General features: G+C 43.5%; 1 long non-coding RNA gene across 1 annotated transcript; it reads left to right on the top strand.

The window, feature by feature from the left end:
- Nucleotides 1-1,359: 1,359 nt before the first annotated feature.
- LOC129697973 (uncharacterized) lies at nucleotides 1,360-21,482 on the top strand. Its single transcript, XR_008723595.1, has 3 exons — nucleotides 1,360-2,261; nucleotides 6,269-6,366; nucleotides 20,488-21,482. It is a non-coding gene; the product is annotated as an uncharacterized LOC129697973 (long non-coding RNA).
- The last annotated feature ends 633 nt before the right edge of the window (nucleotides 21,483-22,115 follow it).

The following is a 22,115-nucleotide window of genomic DNA, read 5'->3' as shown; positions in this document are numbered from 1 at the left end:
CAAGTGAATAATCTCTGACGAAAGAGGTTAAGAATTTACGAATTCCATACACATGATAGAAAGCAAATGTGACGAAGCCTCAGTGCTTTGCTGCATCAGTCGAAATGTCGGATGTTGGATAATCAGAATTGACAGATGATGGACGCTGAGATCCCTGACCTGACCTTGAAGGATTCTGTGCTGAGTGCGGCATCAGAACTGCCCTTAGACATGGTTACTGTACATTGGGAGTTTCAGGCATGCTTTCGGTGTCTTTCTGTTTATTGATTTTCCGGCAAATCTGAGTTGTGTGGGAGTCGACAGGGAGTCACAGAGTTCTTATGGCCAGTAAAAATACTAATTGTCACCCTGACATTGATATCAAAATTCAAAGCTCTCAAAGTAGTGCTACGAGCTATTGCCAGTCCGATTTGTAGCAAACTCAAATTGGAAGAGGCAGAGACTCAGAGTACAGCGCCTGTAATCCTGTACAGACACAGTTATGACAGCATATGCGTCAGAAAAAAATTACTGTTAACTGGCTGTGCGAGAATTTGGGGAAAGGTGAATCTACTGTATGCTGAAAGTCCTGGGATAGATACGAGTTTCACACAGCTGGTTTGACATATTTAAAGTAGAACATGGATTTGCAGCTGTTGAAAAGTTCAATGAATTTTAAAAAAGACCCAAATTTCCCCTTGAATCCCACTGGATCCCAATCATTCTACAGGAGTTGAGTGCTTTATACAGAAGGAGAATGGGATCCAGATATACTTGGTGCCCATTGTAGAATGGCGGCATGGTGATGTCGCAGTGGAGCTACTGCCTCACAGAACCAGAGATCCGAGTTTTATCCTGATTATGGGTGCTGTCTCAATGGTGACTGTATGTTCTCCTCGTGACCTGCGTGTGTTTTCTCCGGGATCATCGGTTTCCTCCCACACTCCAAAGACTTGCAGGTTTGTAAGTTAGAATGAAGCCGCCATGGAGAGTAGCGAGAATTCTCGTGCCGTGGGTGGGTCAGCAGGAGATCCTAATGGGTTTCCAGGAGGTCGAAGGTTCTCGTAGGTTGTAGCCGGTGCAGACCAGTGAATTTCATTGGCTCATTGGGGGAAAAAAAACATAAGCAATAGTTTTCAGAACCGAGGATAACCGACCGGTAATGTTAAATGTCCGCCGAGCTTCACAGTCTTTGCACCGTGTGAATTTCACTCAGGCAGCGCTCCCCCCGCTTGTCCGGCCACACGCCTGCATAGCGGGCTGGTGAAGGAAGCAATGTGTTGTGTGTGTGTGTGTGTGTGTGTGTGTGTGTGTGTGTGTGTGTGTGTGTGTGTGTGTGTGTGTGTGTGTGTGTGTGTGTGTGTGTGTGTGTGTGTGTGTGTGTGTGTGTGTGTGTGTGTGTGTGTGTGTGTGTGTGTGTGCCGGTTTTTAAGGCGACTGCCGGCAACTTGAAAGTCGTCGACAGTCACCTGAAAAATAGCCTAAGTGGGACAGGCCCATTAAAAAAATATATCCACTGTTGGCCTCCACAGCCTTCTGTGGCAAAGAGTTCCACAGATTCACCACAATCTGACTAAAGAAATTTCTGCTCATCTCCTACCTAAAAGAGCGTCCTTTAATTCCAAGGCTATGACCTTTAGTCCTAGACTCCCCCACTAGTGGAGATATCCTCTCCACATCCATTGTTCACCATTCTGTATGTTCCAATGAGGTGCCCCCACTTTCTTCTAAACTCCAGCGAGTACAGGCCATAGCCGACAAATGTTCATCATTTCTTAACTCATTCTTTCCTTGGACCATTCCCCTGGACAACATATCCTTCCTCAGATATGGTGCCCAAAATTGTTCATAATATTCTAAATGCGGCCTTACCAGTGCCTTATCTTCTTTGCTGCAGATTCTAGTGTCTGCCGTCTTGTGGGCCTTCAAAAATATATTGGCTCTTCTTGCTCCTTCCACTGTTTTTGCTTGACCTACATATGTTCCTAATGGATGACTTCACAGAGCCTTGGGCCAGGCCAGATGCTTCTCATTCCTACTGAGCAGTAACGGGCCAGGAATTCCCATGAGCCGGGGAGAATATTACAGTTTTTTCAAAAAAGCTTTGAAGATTCCCAGAAGCATTTTCTCTGTCATGATGAAAATCTTCTGCCATGACAGAGTTTGGAGCAATGTGCTTGTTTAATGATGAGCAGTGTTTAAGAGTAAAATGTATTTCTCCTTCAGATTCTGGAATTATGGTCTTTGACTCTCGATTGAAATTTTGCTGTTTATCTGGGAAGGTGAAGTATAATCCTCATTTAATTACTACCTTCAAATGAATTTACTAAAATATATTTATGCTGTGCACCCGTTTACCTAATCCATTTCCTTATATTTAGTTGTTTGACTATTGATTTATTCTACCTGTGTCCTTTCTATTTCTTTCTGCCTTTTTCTCTGAGGAATGCAAATGCTGAAAAAGCCTTTTGATTACAACGTGACCATACTTAATTCTCATACAGAGACCACAAAGCTAAATTTAATCACGGAGCATCTCAGTGAAACATTCAAAACATTATTCGTCGTGTTCCTTTATTAATTGCACCATTACCTCGTCGATGAAATAATCGTGCAGGCTTGTTTATAAGATGTGGACCATACCTCGTAAATTTGCTGCGTGAGTCGGTTAATAAATGTAATGGGCCATCGCAGTGGTGAAAGCTGTAATGTACATCTACAATCACTCTGATAACTTTGCAATGCAAACTTCAATTTGTGATTTTGCAATTGTTTTCCCTTTAATGAGGACGTGATCATCCAGATAAAAAGACAATTAGGAAGGGTTGTGCAGTTGTGCTCGGCAGAGTATTACAAATAGATCAAGTTAAAACATTTAGATTTCTCCCTGTTCGCTGTACCTCATACAAACACTTAATCTGCTATAATTTACACCTAGCATTATGATTGTTCAGCATTGCAGAAGAATCATTATTATGATTGTGTCTCAATTGATTATTTTCCTTGTGTCTCTGTCACTATTACTAACTTGCGACAAAAATTTGATTACAGAATGATTGGCACCATCGCCCATTTTGGGCAGTGGTTGTAGATCCTCTGAAACTAGTGCATGCGTAGGAGATGAAAACATAGCCCACAGTCCCAGGGTTATATGAGTCACACCATTGTGACTGCCAGCTTTCTCGAGATGAGCTTGTGAAATGGATGTTGTCATGGAAACTGGCATTATTCAACATGCAGTTCTATAGCAGTATTCATGGTGAATGGATTGTTGTCTGAAAGAATATTAAGAAGCTACAGGCATGAAAATCTAGCCTTTTTAAATAAGATAGCGGGGTTGCGAATCACAACATGGTGGAAGAAAAATGCATTGAATAAACAGCAGTGATACTTTGTTTATTGTCTATTTCCCGACTCCCCTGCTTACTATGCTAGGCATGGTCCCTGGCTAAGTCCAAGATGGCTCAGAAATACTCTCCTTTTCTGCAGCTGTAATGAAATAAATAACTGTACAACTAGACTCAATCTCCCACGGACAGTTACAAACCATCAGCTCAATTACTATCTTTGTCCACTATCCACTGTGGCATCACCTTCCCTGGCAGAATGACAAATAGCTGCACTTGAAGGCATTCAGCACAGAGCAGCTGCCCTCTTCAAGATGACATCTCGTCCAGTTTAATAAAGCAAAATAGATAGTGGAAAAGATGAATATTTCAAATCGCCACTGCATCAACATTTCACATTAATGTTGAATTCAGAAAGGATTGTCCTTACAGCAAAACAATTATTGAAGGGGAAGTTTCATACTCAAAACTTAAGTAAGTGTGGGGATGAGAAGTCAAATATACACACAGTTGCAGGGCTCACATCTGGAGAGATTGCTAAAGTTAAAGGAGACATGACTGATTCGTTCCACATGATCAAGGTCATGGTCTGTATGAACCAACTCTTCAGAAGCCTTGCCACAGCCCATTTCAAAGTGGAGAGGTAGCATTTGGGATGGCGCAGAGAACACCATGTACATCAGTCAGGGGCTCACAGATACCCATTAATGGTGGAAGGACAGACCATCCGACAAACTTGCTAATAAGCCACGTCAAGTACATCCAGCCCCAACTGTCTATGTTGGCCATGCCATTTCCTCAGGAATCACAGGCCTGGAGTGGAAGAATGCCAACTTCGAGGGGCTGACTAAAATGAGAATACAACACAAATTGTGCTGGCACAGAGCAGCATGATGTTCAGCTGGCAAGGTGTTGGTGAGACACGATGGCGCAGTGGTAGAGTTGCAGCCTTACACCGCCAGAGATCCTGTCAGTGCAGAGTTTGTACATTCTCCCCGTGACCCACATGGGTTTTCCCCTGGAGCTCTGGTTTCCTCCCACACTGTAAAGACGTACAGGGTTTTGGGTTAATTGGCTTGGTAAAATTGTAGTGAATGTAGGGATCGCCGGTTGGTGCAGATCCGGTGAGCCAAAGGGCCTGTTTCCGTGTTGTATCTCTAAACTAAACTAAACCTCCCTCTCCTTATCTAGGCAACCAAATAAACGCTGCACTTGCAATAGAAATGGAGGGTAGCATTATGGCAGTTGCCTTTTTAGTGTAACTTTAAGAACTGGATGGGCAATATACATTTTGTCACATTGTTGCACCAGATCCCACCATTTGTAGAGAGGCCATGCTTCCAATAAAGGATGTTCCACTGTAAAACACAAAGTGCTGGAGGAATTCAGCCGGCCAGGCATCATCTGTGGAGGGAAATGGACAGACGAGGTTTCAGATCAGGGCCTTTCTTTAGACCCCTTCTTGAGTTTGAAGAAGGGTCCCGACTGAAACGTCATCTGTCCATTTCCCTCCACTGATGCCGTCTGATCCATTGTGTTCCTTTGGCAATTCTTTCTTTTACTCAGGATTCCAGCATCTGTCATCTCTTGTGTCTCCAAGGAGGTTCCATTGATGGATTTACTCCATTGCTGGCCTTGGACAAGCTGCAGTACAAATGGAGCTTACTGTCTTCAGTCCACTGGCATGTTTGGGATGTTGCTGTTTGATGGAGGAGCAGGACAATGATCCAGAGAATATAGAAGAAGAGTGTCGGAGAAAAGCAGTAATGTTGGCAGGCAGTGGACATTGCAAATGTGTTGGAGTGCTCAAAAGATGCAGGCGGACTCAGCCTTTTCCTTTTGTGTATGGAACAACTGAAAATGTTCCTGTGGTTGAACAATATAGTCAGCATTCCAGGAGAGAACACTAGAGAACATAAGGACTTCATTCGTGCAACACAAACTCTAGACAAGGTCCCACATAAGAGCGAGTTGGAAACCTTGATGTCCTTGAAGAGGTATCCTTGAAGAGGTATCTGAATCAGATACCCTCAGAGAAGTTCAAGAGATACAAGTTTGGCACATGCAAGTAGAGACCAGAGGAAGTGGAACAGGCAGAGGTAGACTCTTCAACCACTGGACTTAACTTTCCAGTATGTGTGTACAATAGCTTTCTTTAGGCAGATTGGCTTTAGAAACATGAGGTGAATTCTCCATGACATGATTCCAAGTTATAAGTAGGGAGAAAGCCAACAGAAATAGTAGTGGTGATGTGGGCATCTTTGTCTCAACCAAGTTACATGGACAATATCAGCAGATTGGGAGGAAAGCCAGTGGTACATTGATTCTGTGACATTCTCTACCCCATAGAAAGCTGTACAGGCCAATGTTTAATATATTTAGGAGGAAAGGATATGAGGAAGTAGGTATGTGGTATTGGGACAAAGGATTATTCGTTATCATATTAAATAGCAGAACAGGCTAAGAGAGCAAAATAGTCAATTCATCTCATGTTTCTAAAGCCAATCTGCCTAAAGAAAGCTATTGTACACACATACTGGAATGTTAAATCCAGTGGTTGAAGAGTCTACCTCTGTTTTCTATGCTTCTACATCACATGCTTACATTTTCAACAATAAAAATAATTCGAAGTTAAGGTCAATGAATAAATGAATGATGAAATGTGATAATTATTGTCATAAAATCGTTTCCAGACTTGAAAAAATGTATTTTACACATGGGCAATTTCACTCTCTTGGATGTATATCAAAAAATGATTTAATTAATTTTAAACATTGTTTCTGAATCTTTTATCTCTTATTTTTAATTCCATCTGTACTTCTGAATATTTCATTTTTAGTGCGTCATTTAAATACATTTCTCACTTTATATTATCCGGTTTGCAAGTCTCAATGAGGATGTTACAGACTGAAAGGTTGAGATGTTTCTTGAACTGTTCACAGATGTCGCAGATTCCCTGTGGAGGGTATTACATGAGAAAACACATCAAGTTCAAGAAAATCAACATGAAAAGACTATGGAAAGTTTGTTGGCATTGCTGGTGAGATAAATAATAAGTGTCTTCACTGAAGTACATATAAAAATATCAGAGCCGGTATTATTCACAATATTTAACCTTCTCAATAATTGGCCAGACCGCAACAATGATCTGAAATGAATTTAATTTTTTTTTTCCTGTAAAACCAACTTTTGCATGGATTGTACTCAGTGTTTCAATTTTTTATTAACGTTATATTAACGTCGATAAGAATAGCCCCTCCAAAGTGAACTAATTATTTTGTTTGTCATCGCCAGTTAATCAGAGCAATAAAATAACACTTCCATTGGGGCTTTTCTTAACAAGATTTTCCATGGATATAAATAGCTGCTCATCTCTTAACATTTCATAACATTGTGCTTCATCTGGGCAAGTTGCAAGTCATATTTTCGAATGACCCTCTTCCTGTCATGAGCACAACACTTACCCTTTCAATTCACACTTGTATAAGTTGGACGTACAAAGGAGATAAGTGAAAGGCTTGTCATGAGAATAAATATGACCAATGTTAATTTCATTAATTGCCTAATATTTCCTCAGCCATAGAGAGCAACCGTTTCTCAAAAAAGCTGGAGAAACTCAGCGGGCGCAACAGCATGGCTCCATAGATGCTGCTGCACCCGCTGATGCTGCTGCACCCGCTGAGTTTCTCCAGCTTTATTGTGTACCTTCGATTTTCCAGCATCTGCAGTTCCTTCTTAAACACAACCGTTTCTCAATGTTAGTTTTGGAATTATGGCTTTATACTCTTTCTGTCTTTAATTAATTCCTTCCTCTTTCTTCTTCTGATTCTTAATATTCTAGTTAGTAAACTTTTCCGAAGGAACTTCATTCAGTCAGTTTGTTGTTGGCCAAATGTTTTATCGGCAGGTCCATAAAATGCGCCAGTTCATAAGAGCCGGGTCTTGGTGAGCTACTGAACATCGTATCCACCCTAAGCGCAAAGGACTTCCAAGGCTGGGGCTAACTCTGCCAGGTCGTGAGAGTTATAGACCAGGGGCAGGTGAGCGGGCTTTTAAAATGGATTGTCAAGTGGATGGGCTGTGGTTGTCTGGCAATCAGAGAGATGGAAAGCAAAATAAACTGCAGATACTGGAAACCTAAGATAAAAAGACTGGAAACCGACGGGCACACCAAGCCGCAGGAGTTTAGTTTAGTTTGTAGATACAGCGCTGAAATAGCCCTTCGGCCCAGGCCGACCAGCGATCCCCGCACATTAACACTATCCTACACCCCCTGGATGGCTTTTTTTTTACATTTACCAAGTCAATTAACCTACAAACCTGTAGTTCTTGGTAGTGTGGGAGAAACCGAAGATCTCGGAGAAAACCCACTCAGGTCATGGGGAGAACGTGCAAACTCCATACAGACAGCATCCGTAGTCGGGATCAGACCTGGGTCTCCGGCGCTGCATTCGCTGTAAGGCAGCAACTCTACTGCTGCGCCACCGTGACGGTAAAGTCTGCGGGACTTTAACGTTGCGGAGCTTGTGATCCCTTTGCTGGGGATCGAAGCTCCAACCTGTGGACATCGTGAAGCCAGCGGTCTCTGGTAAGAAGAGGCTGACTCGGTAGCTCCATGCTGCAGAGAGAGTTTCAACCACCCTGACGTAGGAGTTTCGATCACCCCGATGGGGGCTTCAATTGTCGGCTGTGGGGGCTTTGATCACCCCGACTGCAGATTGTTTGACTGCCCCGACTGTGGGAGAACAAAGAGGAAGCAGATTGAACTTTATTGCCTTCCATCACATGAGACAATAGACAATAGGTGCAGGAGTAGGCCATTCAGCCCTTCAAGCCAGCACCGCCATTCAATGTGATCATGGCTGATCATCTACAATCAGTACCCCATTCCTGGCTTCTCCCCATATCCCCTGACTCTGCTATACTTAAGAGCCCTATCTAGCACTCTCTTGAAAGTATCCAGAGAACCGGCCTCCACTTGCAGAGGGCCGCCAGCAGCAGTCTACACCCGGCGCGGCCTGCGGACTTTGGAAGCCGCCGACTCCGGTAGGAGGGGGCCGACTCTGGTGTCCACGCTGCTGAGGACGTCCCGCAGCCCCGACGTCGGACTTGTATCACCCCGACGAGCGGTCCTGGACATCGGGCCGCCCGTAGCTGCAACTGCCGAGGGCTTGGGGAGGCCCTGACCACGAGGCCCTGACCACCAGGAACAGTGGAGGAAGAGACTGACTTTGGTGCCTTCCCACACAGTGGGAAACTTTGATTCTGCTGTGTGGGGATGTTTTATGTCAAATTCTCACTCTCGCAGAGAGTGGTGAATCTCTGGAACTCCCTGCCACAGAGGGTAGTTGAGGCCAGGTCATTGGCTATATTTAAGAGGGAGTTAGATGTGGCCCTTGTGGCCAAGGGGATCAGAGGGTATCAAGAGAAGGCAGGTACGGGATACTGAGGTGGATGATCAGCCATGATCATTTTAAATGGCGGTGCAGGCTCGAAGGGCCGAATGGCCTACTCCTGCACCTAATTTCTATGTTTCTATGTTTCTATGTTTCTGTAGAGTGTTGTATTCTTTATTTTTATTGTTTGGGTGTATGGGAATTTCATTTCACTGTGCCATCTGGCACATGTGCCAATTAAATGTATTTGTATCTTGTATCTTGTATCTTGTATACACAACTCTCCTTGGGAAAAAATGTTTCCTCATCTCCGTTCTAAATGCCTTACCCCTTATTCTTAAACTGTGGCCCCTGGTTCTGGACTCCTCCAACATCGGGAACATGTTTTCTGCCTATAGCATGCCCAAACCCTTAATACTCTTATATACTGCAATAAGATACCCTTTCATCCTTCTAAATTCCAGAGTGTACATGCCCAGCCGCTCCATTCTCTCAGCATATGACAATCCTGCCATCCCAGGAATTAACCTTGTGAACCTACTGCACTCCCTCAATAGCAAGAATGTCCTTCCTCAAATTAGGGGACCAAAACTGCACATAATACTCCAGGTGTGGTCTCACCCGGGCTCTGTACAACTGCAGTGAGGAATGTGGAATCCGCTGTGATGATAATTTATGTTAAGTTTTATGTGGTTGTGTGTCTTGTTGCTTTTCACTTAATATGGCTGTATGGTAAATGTCACTGTACATTGTTCATGTGACTATAAACTGACCTTGAAACCCTTGAACCTTGAAAAGGTCAGGTGACATCTGTTTCTCTCTCTGTTGATGCTGCCCAACCGACTGAGTATCCTCAGTAATGTCTGTTTTAAACCTGAGTGATGTATAGCTTGACAGTGGGAGAGAAACAACCTTGGTAGGTCAATGTTAAAGGGGTGTAATTAGCACCTCAGTGTGATAGCATTTTTAGTTAATGGGTAGACATGTTAATCAGAGAAACACATGAAAAATGTTGAATGAAAATTGTTCACTCAGGGAAGATCTAAATGCAGTGATCTTCCAAGGGACCTGGCACAGGCTGATAGGGAAAGAAGACTATAAGTAAAACTATAATGTGTTTCAGGCTGAGATAGTTCAAGAATAAGCGTTGAAAGGAGATCACAGTGAGTGGAATAAAATGGGATTTCTGCAGGAATAGTGCAAGTGGCTGTTTGATGATCAGTGCAGACTCAGTGTACTGAAGAATCTGTTCACAAGCTGATGATCTATGTTGTCCACCTTGAAGTTGATTTTCACTACATATTGGTACTAAAAACTCATACCTGACTTGTTTATGGTGCATAATTTATTGGCCATAAATCATGGCTGAATTTCAAGTGTTTGTGGCAGAGTAATATTGCACATAGTTGGGGATGTATTCTACCACAACCTCACCTCCACCCACCCCGATTGTTCTCTCTGGAACATCGGATGTTGAGGGGAGACCCGATAGAAGTCTATAAAATTGTACGAGGTGTAGATCAGGTGTAGAGCCAAAAGCTTCTTCCAGGCTGGAAATGTCAAGAACTAGAGGGCATAACTTTCAGATGAGAGGGACAATGTTTTAAGCGAATGCATGGGGCAAGATTTTTACACAGAATGGTTGGTGCGTTTAAGGGGCTTCTAGAGAGGCAAGTGGATATGCAGAGAATAGAGGGATATTGATCATCTGCAAGCATAGAAGATTAGTTCAGCTTGGCATCCTGATTGGCACAGATGTTGGGGGCTGAAAAGGCCGTTCCTGTGCTGTATTGTTCCATGTTCTATGTTCTGTTTTGACTCATTCTGTACTACAAGATACTGTCACATTACAATTCTGTAATACTATATTTGCCGCTCTGGTATTTTCCTCTTTGCTCTACCTGTTGCACTTGTGTAGAGTATGGCTTGATTGTACTCAATTATAGCATAATGTGATTTCACTGGCGAGCACACAAACAAAAGCTTTTCACTATTTCATGGCACATGTGATGATAGTAATCTAATATCAAATTGTAAAGAAAAGAAAGAAACAATGATTGAGATCTATGTCCTCAACCATTAACTTTACTTTCTCTCGGCACAGATGTTTTCCAATTTGCTGAATATTTTTAGGATTTTCTGTTAACAGCTTAAGAAGGAATACCACTTGGTTATTGCGAACCAAGCGGAGGTGTTCGGCGAAGCGATCGCCAAGCCTACGCTTGGTCTCACCGATGTAGAGCAGCTGACATCTAGAGCAGTGGATGCAATAGCATGCTTCCAATGCGATCGCTTCGCCGAACACCTCCGTTCGGTTCGCAGTAACCAACCTGATCTCCCGGTGACTCAGCACTTCAACTCCCCCTCCCATTCCGAATCCGTCCTTTCTGTCCTCGGCCTCCTCCATGGCCAAAGTGAGGACCACCGTAAATTGGAGGTGCAAATATTGGAATGAGGACCTCAGATGTCATGATATAGAACACCTCACCCTAGGCGCAGGTGCGGCAGATGAGGAGGAATTGGGAGTAGGGGATAGAACCTTTGCAGGAAGCAGAGTGGGAAGAGGTGTCATTGAGATAGTCTCGACCCGAATGAATGACTTAATACTTTATTGTCACATGTGATAAGTCACCGTGAAATTCTTTGTTTTGCACAGCCAGAGTATGCAAAGAGTCACCACATAAAGAGTGGCAACAAAGTTGCAAAGTATCCCTCTCCCTCATGGCAGTTCCACCACACCGGCTCCTCCTTTGTTTCCGGTGGCGCATCCTTCGGATCCCCCGCGCCCCGACCTCGACCCCTGGCACCTTCAATGTCCGCTGCTCCTTGATCGTCAATCAATGATCATCGGTGATCAAACATCACCTGCTCCTTCTCTCCAGAGATGCTGTCTGACCCGCTGAGATACTCCAGCTCTTTGTGGCTATAACCATATAACCATATAACAATTACAGCACGGAAACAGGCCATCTCGGCCCTACAAGTCCATGCCGAACAAATTTTTTTCCCCTTAGTCCCACCTGCCTGCATTCGTACCATAACCCTCCAATCCCTTCTCATCCATATGCCTATCCAATTTATTTTTAAATGATACCAATGAACCTGCCTCCACCACTTCCACTGGGAGCTCATTCCACACCACCACCACTCTCTGCGTAAAGAAGTTCCCCCTCATATTACCCCTAAACTTCTGTCCCTTAATTCTGAAGTCATGTCCTCTTGTTTGAATCTTCCCTATTCTCAAAGGGAAAAGCTTGTCCACATCTTTGGTTATATTTGGTTTAAACCACCATCTGCACTTCCTTCCCACACAAATAGTAAAACAAATAATTTACTTGTGAGGTGTTCTCTATTTCAATGAAATAAAGTGTAAACAGCTGTTCTGATGAAAAACTGGCTGTTTTGCAGTTGTATTGATGCAGTTAATTATATTTTACTACTGTGATTGGCCAAGTACACTGTGAAAAGTGCCCGAGCAGCTCACTGGCCATAATTCTTTGCAACAGATGATGAGGCAATGACTTGATGAGTGTCTATTTCAGAAGGCATGTCAAGTTAACACCAGAAGAAGGTCAAAGCACAAGGCAGCAATCAGCACCCTCTGCTGCAGCACTGCCTAGGAAATGATAGTGTTATAAGGTCATAAGCGATAGGAGTAGAATTAGGTCATTAGGTCCATCAAGTCGACTCTGTCATTCAATTATGGCTGATCTACCTCTCTTTCCTAACCAAACTCTCCTGCCTGCTCCCCATAACCCCTGACACCTGTACTAATCAAGAATCTATCTATCTCTGCCTTAAAAATATCAACTGACAGTCTTCACAGCCCGTGGCAAAGAATTGCATAAATTCATCATCCTCTGACTAAAGAAATTTCTCCTCAACTCCTTCCTAAAAGAACGTCCTTTAATTCTGAGGCTTTGACCTCTAGTCCTCTCACTAGTGGAACAAACCTCTCCACATCCACTCTATCCAGGCCTTTCACTGTTTCAATGAGGTCCCCCTCTCAATCTTCTAAACTCCAGTGAGTACAGACCCAGTGCCGACAAACGCTCACCATAGGCTAACTTGCTCATTCCTGGAATGTTTTTCTGATTTTTGCTGGCTACGTACAAAGCAACCAGGTCATCTTGGTGCTGCAACAGCCTTGGATTCCAGTAAGGACCCCAGAGGCTCTGACCTCCAATTTTCCTGCACTGTACAAAGTAAAATGAGGTGTGGCAATAGGTTTATGTGTCGATGAGGGAGCACTTTGAGACCAGTGACCCAAATCTTGGATAATTATGGGAAAGATGGGACTGGAGAATGTCAACATCCGAAGATAGTGCAAGGCTAATTTTGATAGCCAAAGGACACCAAGCAAGTGGAATGAGTAGAGGTAGGCATGATGGTAGCCATAGGCTCCATGGACTGAAGGGCCTGTTTCAACGCTGTTAAACTCTAATGCCCCTGTCCCACTTAGGAAACCTGAACGGAAACCTCTGGAGACTTTGCGCCCTACCCAAGGTTTCCGTGCGGTTCCCAGAGGTTGCAGGTGGTTGCCGAAGGTTGCAGGTAGTGGAAGCAGGTAGGGAGACTGGCAAAAACCGCCGGGAACCACACGGAAACCTTGGGTGGGGTGCAAAGTCTCCAGAGGTTTCCGTTCAGGTTTCCTAAGTGGGACAGGGGCATAAGATTCTATGTGTATGGTATAGGTTGCTAGATATTTGTGACGTTTAACCACATAGGCCATAACCTAAACAATTGTTAATAAATCTGCAAGGGCTATGTAATGCATCGATTAAATTGCAGAGCAATTATTCAGAAATCTAAACAGAGCAGAATCATTATTTCAATATAATCCCTTAAGACATTTTTCTTTGAAACATCTAAGCTGGAATTTTTAATACTGATGCGGTGCTAGAAAAAATTGGAATGCAGGAAAATCACTAGGTATCAGAATCAATTTGGCGCAGAGTAATATTATGCAACCAAGTCACGCCAAATGTATTGACCAAACTCAACTCCCCACAATGAACACCAGCAACATCTTCCAACATGGGAAGGACATTGTATGTAATGGTATCACATTCATAATGAGTGTAGCATGCAAGTAACCCGTAGCTTGTCAGCAGGTTGACCCTGCATCAGGACTTTCATGCTGATTTATGTAACCATGCCCAGCCCTTGAGAAAATATTATGGTGCTACTAAACCAGTGGTCCCCAACGTGGGGCGTACGCCCCACAGGGGGGCAATTTGATTTTTAAGGGGGGCAATTGAGCGCGACTGAGCAGGTCTGGGCCCAAATTTTCTATTTTTTTATTTTTGGATTTTCCATCAGGTAAACATATGTAGTTTATGTTTCAGATGTTATTTTGAGTAAATATTTTTTTGGGGGTAAAAAAGGTCTTTATTGTGTAGTTATTACATAATCACCGCGCCATCGCTCTTCATGCACGTCGCACGAAGCGCGCGAGGTCATGGGAGAACCATATTTATTGAATTGGATTTAGAAATGCGATTCAAAGAGCTTTTGCTAAGTTACCCTTATAATATCTATTTCCTCCGTTTTCTCTCAAGGGAAAGCAAGCGGGGGCATCAGGATTTTAGAGGTGATTAGGTGGTGCATGGCCAAAAAAAGGTTTGGAACCACTGTACTAAACAGTTATCTCATCAGTTTGGCGTATCTCTTTGTGAGAGGCTGGTACTGGCAGAAAGAATTTCAAGGGAGAAATAGGTATGATGTAGAAACAAAGACATGGAGTAACTCAGCAGGTTAGGCAGCACCCCTGCACGACATAGATGGGTGACGGTTTAGATCAATACCCTTCTTCAGACAGATTGGAGGGGTGAGGCCGGGGGAAGGGGGGAGGGGAAGAAAACTGATAGTGGGGAGAGGCTGGACAAAGGGTGGCAGATAATAGATCAACATAGGCGAGAGGGAAGATGATAGCCAGATGTTTGGAACAAAGGCTAGAGATAAGAAAGGAAAATGTGAAACAGGATGTTATAGTTGTGGTCGTCATCAATATCTGCGATGTGCTCTGTACATCCCTGGCGCTAAAGGGACACAGAGGAGGTGAAAAAGTTAAGTTCTCCAAAAAAGATTGGCTGAAGTCCCATCTACTCACAAGAAATGGCAGAATGATGCCAGTACTAAAGAAATGTGAACAGTGGTTTATTCTGGATGGGAGACATAAAGGAATTTGCACAGTATCTTGATCAGTCTTGGCTTGGAGGTTCTGTTGCACTGCCAGAGGTCAGCACAGCCAGGGTTGGCAGGGCTGGAGGGCATGAAATATGGCGGGGAAGGGTAGTTCGAGCTCGAGCACTGAGCCTCAGAGGGTGATCATCAGCTTTGTACTGAGCAGCCTTTGGCAAAGCTAGGTAACACATGAGGAATCTCAGCATTTCAGCCCAGGCAAGCTTCTGAGTAGAAAGGCAATATTCACAGCTCATGTTAAAGGAGCACAGGGTCACGAGTAGTTCACTCAGCTGCTTCACCATGGATTTATATCTTGGATGACGTATAACTCAGCTCCATTTAATGACCTTTGATCCACGACCCTTGATGCCATTAATAACCTGTCAAACTCAGAAGAGAGCTGAACATTTGGGAAACAAAACAGCAGAGCATGTGAACACTATGTAAATCATTTCCACTCTGGGCTTTAATCTATACTTTCACCCAGGGACATAATCATATGGTCATAAACAAACTAAGCAGCTAAAAAATCGAGAAACAGTGGCAATGCTGTTAGAACTGCTGCCACACAGCAACAGAGACGCAGGTTCAATCCAGACCTCGGCTGCTTCCTGAATGGAATTTGCATGTTCTCTCTGTGACTATGTGGTTTCCTCTGGGTGCTCTAGTTTTTTCCCACATTTCAAAGATGTGCGGGTTTGTGGAGTAATTGTATAAAACGGAACTGCAGATGCTGATTTAAACCGAAGATAGACACAAAGAGCTGGAGTAATTCGGCGGGACAGGCAGTATCTCTGGAGAGAAGGAGTGGGTGACATTTCAGGTCGAGACCCTTCATTGTTCCATGTGTGTTGAGAATTGATAAGAAAGTGAGATAACAGATCTAGTGGATTAAACAGAACTAAACAGAAAGTTAAGGTGAGGGGGGAGAGATTTAATAGGAACCCGAGGAGTAACATAGAAACATAGAAAATAGGTGCAGGAGTAGGCCATTCGGCCCTTCCAGCCTGCACCGCCATTCAATATGATCATGGCTGATCATCCAACTCAGTATCCTGTACCTGCCTTTTCTCCATACCCCCTGATCCCTTTAGCCACAAGGGCCACATCTAACTCCCTCTTAAATATAGCCAATGAACTGGCCTCAACTACATTCTGTGGCAGAGAATTCCAGGGATTCACCACTCTCTGTGTGAATTATTTTTTTCTCATCTCAGTCCTAAAAGATTTCCCCCTTATCCTTAAACTGTGACCCCTTGTTCTGGACTTCCCCAACATTTTCACATAATGGGTGTATGGAATGAGCTGCCGGAGGAAGTAGTTGAGGCAGGTAGTATCACTATGTTTAAGAAAGATTTCGACAGGTACATGGACAGGACAGGTTTAGAGGGATATGGGCCAAATGTGGGCAGGTGAGAGTAGTGTAGATGGGACATGTTGGTCGATGTGGGCAGTTGGGCTGAATGGCCTGTTTAAAGCAAGACTCCAGTCTGAAAAGACTTGACCCTTTCCCACCCACCCCTCTCCAATCACCGCTTCACACCCAATTACCCACACCCTCCGTGCTGCACAACATCACTTCTCCATCATCAACAATAAAAATAGAGGAGGTGGAGAGGCTGTTCAGAAGACAGAGAAGCTGGAAATCTCCAGGACCGGACAATGTTTCCCCCTCTACTCTCAAGCTCTGTGCCGAACAACTGGCACCGGTCTACACAGACATTTTCAACCAGTCCCTGCAAACCTGTACTGTCTCTGCCTGCTTCAAAGTCTCCACTATTGTCCCTGTACCCAAAAAGGCAAGCATTACTGGTCTTAATGACTATAGGCCAGTCGCACTGACCTCTGTAGTCATGAAAACCCTTGAAAGGCTTGTGCTGGCAAAGCTGAAAAATATCACAAACCCCCTGCTGGACCCTCTACAGTTTGCATATCAGGGCCAATAGATCTGTGATAACACAGTCCACCTGGGCCTGCATTTCATCCTCCAGCACCTAGACCACCTGGGGACTTATGCAAGGATTTTGTTTGTTTATTTTAGCTCTGCATTCAACACCATTGTGCCAGAGCTACTACACTCCAAACTTTCCAAGTTGACTGTGCCTGAACCCCTCTGTCAGTGGATCACCAGCTACCTGACAGACAGAAAGCAGCATGTGAGGCTGGGAAAGCACATCTCGGAATCTGCCTAGAGACAGGAACTGACACAGCTGGTGCCATCGCAACAACCTGGAGCTCAATGCTCTTAAGATTGTGGAATTAATTGTAGACTTTAGGAGAGCTCCCCCTCCCCTGACCCCACTCACCATCAACAACACCACAGTCACATCTGTGGAGTCTTTTAAGTTCCTGGGAACCATCATCTCCAAGGACCTTAAGTGGGCGGCTACCATCCACTCCACAGTCAAAAAGGCACAACAGAGGTTGTACTTCCTGCGGCACTGAGGAAGCACAATCTGCCACAGGCAATGGGGGTCCAATTCTACACGGCCATCGTAGAGTTGGTCCGCACCTTCTCCATCATGGTCTGGTTTGGCTCAGCCACCAAGCACGACACCCGGAGGCTGCAGCGAGTCGTCCAATCAGCTGAGAAGATTATTGGCTGCAACCTTCCCTCCATTTACAAATTGTACACTGCAAGGGCCAGGAAGCGAGCAGGTAAGATCATCTCTGACCCCTCTCACCCTGGCCACAAACTCTTTGAATCACTTCCCTCTGGGAGGCGACTCCGGACTGTCAAAGCTGCCGCAGCCAGACATAAAAACAGATTTTTTCCACGAGTAGTAGCTCTACTCAATAACCAAAAATCTGTAGCCTCCTTTTGTTCTGGTATTTTATTTAATGCACATGTTTAATCAATAATGTTTTATTATTAATGGTTAATGTATGTCATGTTCTCACTTGTGGGCGGAGCATCAAGGCAAATTCCTTGTATGTGAATACTTGGTCAATAAACTTATTAATTAATTTATTCATTCATTCATTCCAGCCTGTATGACCCTATGACTCCAGTGTGAACAGGTGATCAATTGTCAGCAGGGGCTCGGTGAGCCAAGTATCTCAATACAAAACTAAACTCTCCACTAATTCTAACCATAACAACCATGACATCTATAACTATAATGCAGACAAGCTTTCTCTGCCTTTTACAGGCATACAGCGCATTCAGAAAGTATTCAGACCCCTTCACTTTTTCCACATATTGTTACGTTATAGCCTTATTCTAAAATGAAATAAATTATTTTTTTTATCATCAATCTACACACAATACCCCAGAATAAAAAAGCAAAAACATGTGTTTAGAAATTTTTGCAAAGTAATTAAAATGAAATAACTGAAATATCACATTTACATAAGTATTCAGACCCTTTACTCAGTACTTTGTTGAGGCACCTTTGGCGGCGATTACAGCCTCAAGTCTTCTTTGGTATGACGCTACAAGCTTGGCACACCTGTATTTGGGTAATTTCTTGCATTCTTCTCTGCAGATCTTCTCAAGCTCTGTCAGGTTGGATGGGGAGCGTCGATGCACAGCTATTTTCAGGTCCCACCAGAGATTTTCGATCGGGTTCAAGTGCGGGCTCTGGCTGGGCCACTCAAAGAAATTCACAGACTTGTCACTAGCCACTCCTGCATTGTCTTGGCTGTGTGCTTAGGGTCGTTATCCTGTTGGAAGGTAAACCTCTACCCCAGTCTGAGGTCCAGAACGCTCTGGCGCAGGTTTTCCTCAAGGATCTCTCTGTACTTTGCTCCGTTCAACTTTCCCTCAATCCTGACTAGTCTCCCAGTTCCTGCCGCTGAAAAACATCCCCACAGCATAATGCTGCCACCACCATGCTTCACTGTAGGTATGGTATTGGCCAGGTGATGAGCGGTGCCTTGTTTCCTCCAGACATGACGCTTGGCATTCAGGCCAAAGAGTTCAATCTTGGTTTCATCAGACAAGAGAATCTTGTTTCTCATGCCTTTTGGCAAACACCAAGTGGGCTGTCATGTGCCTTTTACTGAGGAGTGGCTTCTGTCTGGCCACTCTATCATAAAGGCCTGATTGGTGGAGTGCTGCAGATATAGTTGTCCTTCTGGAAGGTTCTCCCATCTCCACAGAGCAACTCTAGAGCTCTGTCAGAGTGACCATTGGGTTCTTGGTCACCTCCCTGACAAAGGCCCTTCTGCCCCGATTGCTCAGTTTGGCCGGGCGACCAGCTCTATGAAGAGTCCTGGTGGTTACAAAGTTCTTCCATTTAAGAATGATGGAGGCCACTGTGCTCTTCGGGACCTGCAATGCTGCAGAAATTGTTTCATACCCTTCCCCAGATCTGTGTGTCGACACAATCCTGTCTCGTAGGTCTATGGACAATTTCTTTGTCTTCATCGCTTGGTGTTTGCTCTGACATGCACTGTCAACGGTGGGACCGTATATACACAGGTGTGTGCCTTTCCAAATCATGTCCAATCTTTACCACCTGTGGATTCCATTCAAGTTGTAGAAAAATCTCAAGGATAATCAATGAAAACAGGATGAAAATAAGCTACATTTTGAGTATCAAGGGTCTGAATATGGTATGGTATTTGTGATATTTCAGTTATTTATTTATTTTTATTTTTAGCAAACATTTCTATACAATTGTTTTCACTTCTTCATTCTGGGGTATTCTGTGTAGATTGATGATAAAACAAATGAATTTAATCTATTTTGAAATAAAGCTGTAATGTAACCAAATATAGAAAAAGTGAACGGTCTGAATACTTTCTGAATGCATTGTACATGTACCCACACAATTGATAAGACTGTTATCTTAAACAATCTCCTCCAAATGTGCTTGTTCTGTGGTGTTTTGGATGAGACATTACCCTCACCGAGACCTGTTTTGTCCTGACTGTCGTTTAATAGATTTTAGGGCTTAACAATTAAACAACTTTTCCAATGTAAACCATCAAAGAAATGGAAAGTGTAGGAAGAAATTGCAGATGCTGGATTACACTGAAGCTAGGCACAAAATGCTGAAGTAACTCAGCGGGACAGGCAGCATCTCTGGAGAGAAGGAATGAATGACATTTCAGGTCTCGACCCTTCTTCAGATGGCCTCGAAGAAGGGTCTCGACCCCAAATCAGCCATTCCTTCTCTCCAGAGATGCTGCCTGTACCGCTGAGTTACTCCAGCATTTTTTGTCTACCTTTGAAGAAATGAAAAGGATGAATATTGGGCTTTCATGGGATCTTTTAGATTATTTAGCAGTTTTCACCTATTTCTGTGTAAGTATGTCACAATTACATTGGCAGGTTGATGTGACTTAAATTGATTTTTGAGGCTATCTTCCTGGTTGTGGAAACTGGAGAAACTTCAGGTTGCAGTGAGGGTCCCATTAACTGCTCAATTCATCAAATAGCCCATTGTTCCCTACTCGTGCAGTGAATTCAGAAAATTGGCCCTAACTGTCATTGCTGAGATCTGGTTTCAGACTAAAATGATTGATCGTAAGCCCTCCAGAATCTTTAAGTTAAGATGGATGTCCGGGCAGTGTCGTGGGAGCTGTGTTTAAGATATTACACCTGACCTGGCTACGCTTTGTATTCATAGTGAGCAAGAAGAAAAACTATATATCCCATTTGCAGAATTCCCATCCATCACTGAGACAAGCAAGAGAAAATATCCTGCTTTTGTTCTGTAAGTGACTCTTTTGCTTTTGCACTTTCTATAATTTGCTATACTTTAAATTTCTATGTATTGCCATTAATAAATCCCCTGTTCCCTGATTGCCCTTTTTGATAAGCCTTGATCAGGAAACAAATGAATGAGTCCCAGAGCAATGCAACTTTGATTTCACAATAGTTTAGTATATTTCTTTAAATTATAGGATTTAAATGAATATTGAAATTCGGGAGCTTCCTCTGCAAAGGATTTCCTAAATAGGTTGGCAATGTGGTGCAATGCTAGAGTTGCTGCCCTACAGCGCCAGAGACCCGGGATCGATCCTGACTATGGGTGCAGTCTGTACCGAGTTTGTACATTCGCGCCGTGGCCTGCATGGGTTTTTTCCGGGATCTCCGGTTTCCACCCACACAATGTACAAGTTTGTAGGTTAATTGGCTTGCTATAAGGGGGGACCTGATAGAGGTCTTTAAAATGATGAGAGGGATGGACAGAGTTGATGTGGACAAGCTTTTCCCTTTGAGAATAGGGAAGATTCAAACAAGAGGACATGACTTCAGAATTAAGGGACAGAAGTTTAGGGGTAATATGAGGGGGAACTTCTTTACGCAGAGAGTGGTAGCGGTGTGGAATGAGCTCCCAGTAGAAGTGGTGGAGGCAGGTTCATTGGTATCATTTAAAAATAAATTGGATAGGCATATGGATGAGAAGGGAATGGAGGGTTATGGTATGAGTGCAGGCAGGTGGGACTAAGGGGAAAAAAAATTGTTCGGCACGGACTTGTAAGGCCGAGATGGCCTGTTTCCGTGCTGTAATTGTTATATGGTTATATGGTTATAAGTGTAAATTGTCACTATTGTGTGTAGGATAGTGTAAGTGTGTGGGAATCACTGTCTCGATGGGCCGAAGAGCCTGTTTCCATGCTGTATCTCCAAAGTAAACCAAACTAAACTAAATTTATCAAGATAGCAAAGCAGCATGCAGATGTGCCTTGTCACACTGGCGTTAACTGTCAGTGATGTGGTTTCAATTATATTATATTTTAAGTACTGATTTATGGGTTTTGCTCTGCCTGAGTTATTTGCTACAATTAATTAGCATCAGATATTTGGATGCATCAACGCAATGGAAATACTGAAGTAACAACGAGCAATTATGTACAATCTTCAAGAAAGAATAAATAATATCCTGAGGCACTGACCTCTGTCCCCTCACTCAGTGAAGAGAAATGATAGCTCTTAGAGATGCAACCCACCAAAGGTGTATTTGAAGCATTCATCATTTTTCAATGCATATATTTACTATCATTCTATTCTATAGTTCAAAATTCTCATTAAAAAAATTATTAGAATAAATTTAAATCACTGCCACATTAAGGCTTGGACTGCTTATGTGTTTATTGTTAATCTGACAGCAAGTTCTGATGGCCACCCAAGCATGCTTTAATATTAAAATTAGGAAGCCATGCCTGAGATGCTTTGCTTCCCTGGAAACTGTGATATACCCGTACGGAGAGATTCAGCATTGAAGTATGTGTTGGGGTTGAACGTGTTCAA

The sequence above is a fragment of the Leucoraja erinacea genome, chromosome 1 (assembly GCF_028641065.1).
Source record: "Leucoraja erinacea ecotype New England chromosome 1, Leri_hhj_1, whole genome shotgun sequence".
Taxonomy (NCBI): Eukaryota; Metazoa; Chordata; class Chondrichthyes; order Rajiformes; family Rajidae; genus Leucoraja; species Leucoraja erinaceus.
The sequence above is the reverse complement of the archived record's forward strand: the minus strand, read 5'-3'. Positions and strand labels throughout refer to the sequence as shown.